Below are 7,474 nucleotides of genomic sequence, written 5' to 3' on the forward strand. Positions count from 1 at the left end.
TTGCAATTGTGGGTTTGCTAAAGGAAATGCTTTATTCCTGTTTGCTGATATTGCTTTTACTGAAAAAGGGGGGAGGGGGAATTCTCTCCAGAGATTGATAAGCTTAGACCCTGTATTGTTCTATCTTGAATTACAGAGACAAGTTACTTTCTTTTTATTCTTTAATAAATTCTTTTCTATTAAGGACTTGTTTGGTCTTTCCTTGGGTGGATTCTCAGGGAAAGAGAAGGGGGAGGTATCCCTCTGTAGTTAGATCCCGGTATCTCTCCTAGGAAAAGGGAGGGGGGAGGAAGCAGGGGGAATGGTTTGTTTCTCCTGGGTGTAAGAACTCCATGGATTTGGGGCTCTTGGAATCCCCTAGGATTTTGGGGAAGGACTGTGTCTCAATCCACATTTCCTGATTGAGTGGTGGCAGCTTACTAGATCTAAACTAGGATTTTAGTTTAGAGGAAAACCAAATCAGGTCCCCATCTTTGAACCCACAAGCTCAAAGTGGGGGTGAGACCTAGGACATGGTGGCAGAATACATGCGGGTCCCCATCTTTGAACCCACAAGCTCAAAGTGGGGGTGAGACCTCATGACAGCCTGAACTCGGCTTGTTCAGACACAAGCAGCAGTGGGCACTTCTGGCCCCAGAGAGGCAGCAGCACACGCAGATTCCCCCTGTCCCGTCACCCCAGCTCAGTGGAAATCGGGTACCCGGGTGGGGGGCAGGGGGACACCCCACCATCAATCAGCACCTCCCCCCACAGAGCAGTCAGGAGGATGCTCCCCGTCGGGAGTGGACGGGGCGACTCCGGGGGTGAACGGGGAGGGGTGGGGGGACAGGAACAGCAGCAGCTGCACACGTGGAGCAGGGCGGAGGAGGGGCCCCTCTGCTCCGGAGCAGTCACCTGGCTCTGACGGCTGGTCGTCCAGCTGCCCCCTGCAGCTCGGCTCTCTCCCACTCCCCCACGCTGCTGCTTATCTGCCTCCCGTGCCGCTTTCATCAGCCCGGCGAGCCTCTCGGCAGCAGGTCAGGCGGGAATCCAAACCCTGCGCCCGGCACCCCCTTGGGTGGGGCACTCGTACGGCCCCCCCTAAAGGCTGGTCCGGGTGTGGAGCAGAATTGATCCCCTCCACTGCCCTCTATGGGGATGAGTTTGGGGGAATTCAGTCCCCGATTTTTATTTTCTGTGTCCTCAGCACTTACTTGGGTTTGCTCTCTGCCTTTGCATCCCCCATTCTGAGATTTCTCCTCCCTTCTAGCAGGTGATGGGGTGGTGAGGGAGAGCGAGGAGCAGAATCCTCACCAGGAAGATGCTGAGCTCGCCGAGGCACATGGGGAATTACTGCGAAGAGCCAAAGGGAGCGTGTCCAGCCCCCGTGAGCAGGGAAAAGCTGGTGAAAGTTACCCCAGACCAGAGAGAGAGCAGGGAAACCACTCAGAGGAGAGAGTGGATGAACCCATTAATTGTCAGGGAACTCACAGGGACCTCAATGAAACTACATCCCAGGAGAAAATCCTCAGGGAAAAGAGAGAGACGACATGCAGTGAGTGTGGGAAAAACTTCAATTACCGCTCAGCCCTTATTCGACATGAGATAATCCACACGAAAGAGAGACCCTACGAATGCTGTGAGTGTGGGAGAAGCTTCAATCGTACCTCAGCCCTTAGTAGGCATCAGCGAATACACAGAGGAGACAAACCCTATGAATGCTGTGAGTGCGGGAAAAGTTTCACTCAGAGATATACCCTTATCTCTCATCAGAGAATCCACACGGGAGAGCGACCCTACAAATGCTGCAAGTGTGGGATAAGCTTCACTCAGAGATCAGCCCTTATCTCTCATCAGACAATGCACACGGGAGAGTGACCCTACGAATGTTGTGAGTGTAGGAAAAGCTTCTCTCGGAGCTCAAACCTTACTATACATCAGAGGATCCACACAGGAGAGACACCCTATGAATGCCGTGAGTGCGGGAAACGTTTCACTCACCTCTCCTCCCTTATCTCTCATCAGACAACGCATATGGGAAAGCGACCCTACGAATGTTGTGAGTGTGGGAAAAGCTTCTCTCGGAGCTCAAACCTTACTATGCATCAGAGGATCCACACAGGAGAGACACCCTATGAATGCAGTGAGTGCGGGAAACGTTTCACTCACCTCTCCTCCCTTATCTCTCATCAGAGAGTCCACACAGGAGAGAAACCCTATGAATGCAGTGAGTGCGGGAAAAGCTTCTCTCGGAACTCAACCCTTATTACACAGTACAGAATCCACACAGGGCAGGGACCCTATGAATGCTGCGAGTGTGGGAAAAGCTTCAGTCATAGCTCAGGCCTTTCTAAACATCAGAGAATCCGTAAAGGAGATAAACTTCATAAAAACCTTCTCTAGAGCTGTCAGAAAATTTTTTTCTTTAATTCTTTTGACAGTTCCCAGATAGTGACTATTAAGGTATTTGCATCTTTTGCACATTGTGGTCCCTCAGCTCCCACACATGAGTTGCCCAGTTTTGAAGCTCGCCCATCTTTGGGGTGGATCCTGTGGTCCTTTCTATCAACTCCATTGTCCTGCGAGTCATGGGAGTGGGTGTCCTTTCTACCAGGAATGTCCGTCACCCCAGGTGAGGGAGATAGGGAGTGTCTTCAACCATTTACGTTGAGATAAAATCTACCTGGGCCTCATCACTATGGTTGCCATGGAGTTAGCTAGCTTGAGTTCACTTTTCTGATAACTATTCTTGCACTAAAGACGAGGGCAATGGAAAGTAGGTGGAGTTATCTTGCACATTTCCTCCTGATCTGACCTAACCACCGTCACATTTCCTTGTCTTAACAAACCTGGAGTTTCACATTTGTATCCTCCTCCCAGTGCAAAGTTATTGTTCGAGTTGCCACATTCCTCTTTGAGGACAGATTTTCTCATTCCCAGTTGTTGTCACATTACCCTGGATTGTGCAGAACAGCAGTTATTTTGACTTTTTTTCTCATTTAAATATATTTAAATATGATGAAGAGCTGGAGCAGTGTCAGGGAAAGAAGTGTCATTTTAGGCTCTGTGACACTGGAAGGAGATGGGGAAGGGTGGAATCTCTGAGTCACCCCATCACCCCAGAACTGTTACCTTGTGCCTGAGCCATGCAGAGTTCACCCCTTCGTATTCCTTCACTTCCCAACGTCTCCGGTGAGGTCATGTTCTTGGCTGTCACTTGGGAATGGTGCTTGGACGTCTTTGATCCTAAATCAGTCAGTCTGGCAGGAGGTGAAAGTGTCACAGACTTGGAAGGGATTTCAAATGGATCCCAACCACTGTTCAAATCCCCTTTTCCCTCTATTGGCAAAGCCACTTCTGGAGAGGTCGGCTGTTTTTTCCACCCGTTATGAAGGTGCTAAAACTTCTGTAAATAACACTAATGAGACAGCTCTGGGTGAAGCAGGTTTCAGTGACTCATGGGAGAATTTCTCATCCTGATTCTGAGACATCAGATGTAACCTAGTCTGGAATTTCACTTTAAATTAAAATGAAAGTGTCTTCTACCTCTCTGTGATATGAGTTTTCCATCTTTCATGAAGGCTCCTTGGTCATATAACTGCATGTTCGTGGTGTTTGACAGATTGTAGCTCAGATTTATTGGGAAATTTCAGCCAAATGACCATCATTCTTTACTTTAGGTTTGTTTTTCCCCTATCCCTGCATGGTGACATGGAGAAAATTCAAATGCAGTTCAGTCAATAGGAGAGAATACTCCAAGCTGCTGGACATATTATCAGAGAAACAGTCTGGTTTTAAACCTCCAGTCTGAAAAGGTGAACAGCAGCAGACCCCAAACCATGTAACCGACGGAAGTAAGTGCACATGGTCACAGGGTAGTTCGATTGTTTAAGTCAATATTATGTCAGATGATCCAGGGATAGAATTCCACAGTAAGTGACTTGGAACTAGGCAAAATGCCCAGGTATTTGGTTCCCAAGGTATTTGTGACCCAGTCCCTACAGGGGGTTACTCCTGAAGAGATCTCCTAGCTAATCCCAACATTTGGGAAATGCTGTCTGTGATGAGGTGTATCAACCTTGAACTGGCACTGCTAGGGTTAACTGCCATGTGGGCTGAAGAGGCCACACCCCCTCCCCCTCTCTGGGCATGCGCTGACTGGAGGTGGAGTATAAAAGGGAGCAGCTCAGCTCAGCCTGGGTGGACTGAGGAGGAGAACAAACCTATGTTGTGGGCTCCTGCCAGGAAACTGCTGGACCCCCAGGCTGCACCATCCAGCCACCCTGAGGCCCCTGCAGACACCCAGTTGACCGCCAAGGATGCGACGCTGGATGCCGGGACATTACCGACTCTGGACGTAAGGGTGGGAAGTGACTCAGGGAACGGGACTGTTGCAGTGAGAGATCAACCCTGGACACAGGAGTATTGGTTCCTCAAGGCCCTGGGTCAGACCTGGTGGAGTAGGGTGGTCCCAGGTCCCTCTACCCCGCACTGTGCCCACCACTGGATGGAGTCACCACCTGAAGACAAGCTGTCTTGACCCAGGGGACAGATTTCTCCGCCCCACCCAAATCCCTGCCTTCTTCCATACATGGCCACACACCCTGTGACAGGATGTATCAACCCCACGACACTGTCCATAATGATGTAGATGTGGAGGAAACAGAAGTGGTGTTTTTGTTGAACTCACCATTTGTGGGTGATGGAACTGTGTGTAGGACGAAATCAGTGTCTTATGTGAGATGGCTGCATTTTTAATAGGAACCTCATCTCTGTTATTTTACAGAGATTCTGATCCAGGACTATATCTGATCCAGGGGTGGGCAAACTACGGACAGGTGGCCGCATCCGGCCCTTCAGACATTTAATCCAGCCACTGGGGAGCAGGCTCTAGGGCTTGCCACATTCTGACACTCCAGCCGGGGAGCGGGTCGGGGGCTTGCCCTGGTCTGCATGTGCTGTGGCTCCGTGCGGCTCCTGGGAGCACTGGCATGTCCCCCCTACAACTCCTACACATAAGGGCAGCCAGGGGGCTCCACACACTGCCCCCACCCCAAGCACCACCTCCACAGTTCCCATTGTCTGGGAACTGCATCCACTGGGAGCTGCCTGGCCATGCCTCCGTGTAGGAGCCAGAGCGGGGACGTGGTGCTGCTCCCAGGAGCTGTTTGAGGTAAGCGACAACCGGAGACTGACCCCCTCCCTTGCCCCAGCCTCCCACTCTCCTACCCCCTCAGTCCCAGCCTGGAGCACCCTCCTCCCCCGCCAACCTCTCCTCCCTTGCCCCACCCCAATCCCCTGTCCAAGCCCGGAGCCCTCTCCCACACCCTGAACTCATGTCTGGCTCCACCCCAGAGCCCACTGCCCCAGGCAGAGCCCTCACCCCCTCCCATACCCCAACCCCCAATTTCATGAGCATTCATGGCCCCATACAATTTCCATACTCAGATGTGGCCCTCGGGCCAAAAAATTTGCCCACCCCGATCTAATCCCTAACCACAACTGTACTCAACGGTTCACTGGTGGAAAGGGGGATTGAAGGAAAACTGCCATATATGAGAGAATTCTTTAATTGTTGAGGATTTATTATTACCAATGAAAATGAAATTAAACACGAAGTTACTCTTTAACGGAGAAGAGACTTAATTGTGTGATCAACTGAATTATACTGGAGAAATAAAACTTGTCTTGTTTTTCTTTTTGTCAGTAATGTAGGAAATGGGGGCTAATCCTGAAAAGCTTCTTTGATGTAATTTACCCCCCTTGGCCTAAAATGTCCGGCTGTAAAACCTCACTCCAAAGGTTGGGGTGAGGGAATGTGTGTGAGAAATAGAGTAGAGGAGAAAACTGACCCAGTATAGATTTGAATGATTTGTATTTCAAATGGAACTTATTTTGATTAGCTTCAAAGTCAATTTCTACGTAGGTGTGTTAGCAAAAAGAAGGTGGTCAGGGAAAGTGTGGGACCCTTATTGAATGGGGCAGGCAACCTAGGGACAGATGATGTGGATAAAGCTGAAGTGCTCAATGCTTTTTTTTTTTTTTGCCTCGGTCTTCACAGACACGGGCAGCATAGTATGGGGAGGAGGTGAGCAGCCCTCAGTGGTGAAAGAACAAATTAAGGACTATTTAGAAAAGCTGGACATGACCAAGTCCTTGGTTCTGGATCTAATGCATCTGAGGGTCCGGAGGGAGTTGGCAGATGTGACTGCAGAGCCATTGATCATTATCTTTGAAAACTCATGGCTATTGGGGGAGGTCTCGGATGATTGGAAAAAGGCAAATCTAGTGCTTATATGTCTGCACTGCAATTTTAGTCTTGCAGCCCAAGCCCGGGTCAGCTGACCTGGGCTTTAAGACGGGTGCCCTGGGTGTTTTAATCACAGTGTAGACATAAGGAAGCACCCACGGCTGACCCCTGTCACATTAATCAGGGTCAGGCAGCTTGGGCTGTAAAGTTGCAGTGTATGTGTCTCAGCTCAGGCTCAGTCCCCTGCTCTAGGAGCCCAGAAGATTGGGAGGGAGTTTAGCGAGTGGAAATGGTGAAGTATTGCCCTGGACTCAATGGCATTTCTCCATTGGTCTGTCTGCTTTGGGGCACAGACAATAACATGTCCTGCTGCATTTGTTATTTCAAAGGGTGGTTTAGGATTTTAATTCTCACACATGGTGCACAAAGCAGGACTCAATCCTTGGTGTAAACTAAACCAGCTGCCCATGGATTCTGGCAGCCAGAATGAGCCATTTGGTGTGAGCCCAGACCTGCCCCTGTCCCAGAGGGAGGGGGGGTCATCTAGTGACAGGCTGGAACACTGACTTATCAGCTCTTAACTCCCAACCTTTCATCAACTCTATTATCAGTGCCTGTGAACATAGTTTAAACCATACTGGACTGGACTGGACCAAAGGTCCATCTAGCTCTCTGTTTTGTCCTCTGACAGTAGCCAATACCAGGTGCTCCTAGAGGTACTCAACAAGGCACCACTGGGAGTTGAACCCAGGATCTCCTGTTTACAAGACAGGTGCTTTAGCCAGCTAAGCCATGGTGCCTGCCTGTGGCTAAGGGACACTCTCTGCCCACACCTGACTTTCTGCCATCCCCAGTGGGGACTGACAAGCTTTCCATGTGTTTGGATTCTGCAAAGCAGAGAAGCAAGTGAGGTTTTCCTTGCAAGCTGTGTGTGTGTGAGTGAATCTTTGGCCAGGTCTGCACTACAAAGTTATTTCAGCATCATTATATTGCTCAGTTGTGTGAAAAACACACAACGCTCCCTCGGTCGGCACTCTTCTCCTGTGTCCCAACCCACAGCCCCTCCTATTCCCAGTGCCCCTCAATCCCAACCTCGACGAGAGGCCTAGAGCTTTTTGCAGCCAACTTAAAATGACAAATTGTCAGTGTAAATGCTGCTGGTCATTATATCACCATAAGTGGCCACCTCCAGTATCCCACAATGCCCGCTGTGAACTCGCCTGCCCTGCATTCCTGCTACAGAGG

The 7,474-nt window shown here is 50.0% G+C and overlaps 1 non-coding gene across 1 annotated transcript; it reads right to left on the bottom strand.

The window, feature by feature from the left end:
• Positions 1–6,955: 6,955 nt before the first annotated feature.
• TRNAT-UGU lies at positions 6,956–7,029 on the bottom strand. Its single transcript has one exon. It is a non-coding gene; the product is annotated as a tRNA-Thr (tRNA).
• Positions 7,030–7,474: the final 445 nt, after the last annotated feature.

The sequence above is a fragment of the Mauremys mutica genome, unplaced genomic scaffold (assembly GCF_020497125.1).
Source record: "Mauremys mutica isolate MM-2020 ecotype Southern unplaced genomic scaffold, ASM2049712v1 000922F_np12_obj, whole genome shotgun sequence".
Classification (NCBI taxonomy): Eukaryota; Metazoa; Chordata; order Testudines; family Geoemydidae; genus Mauremys; species Mauremys mutica.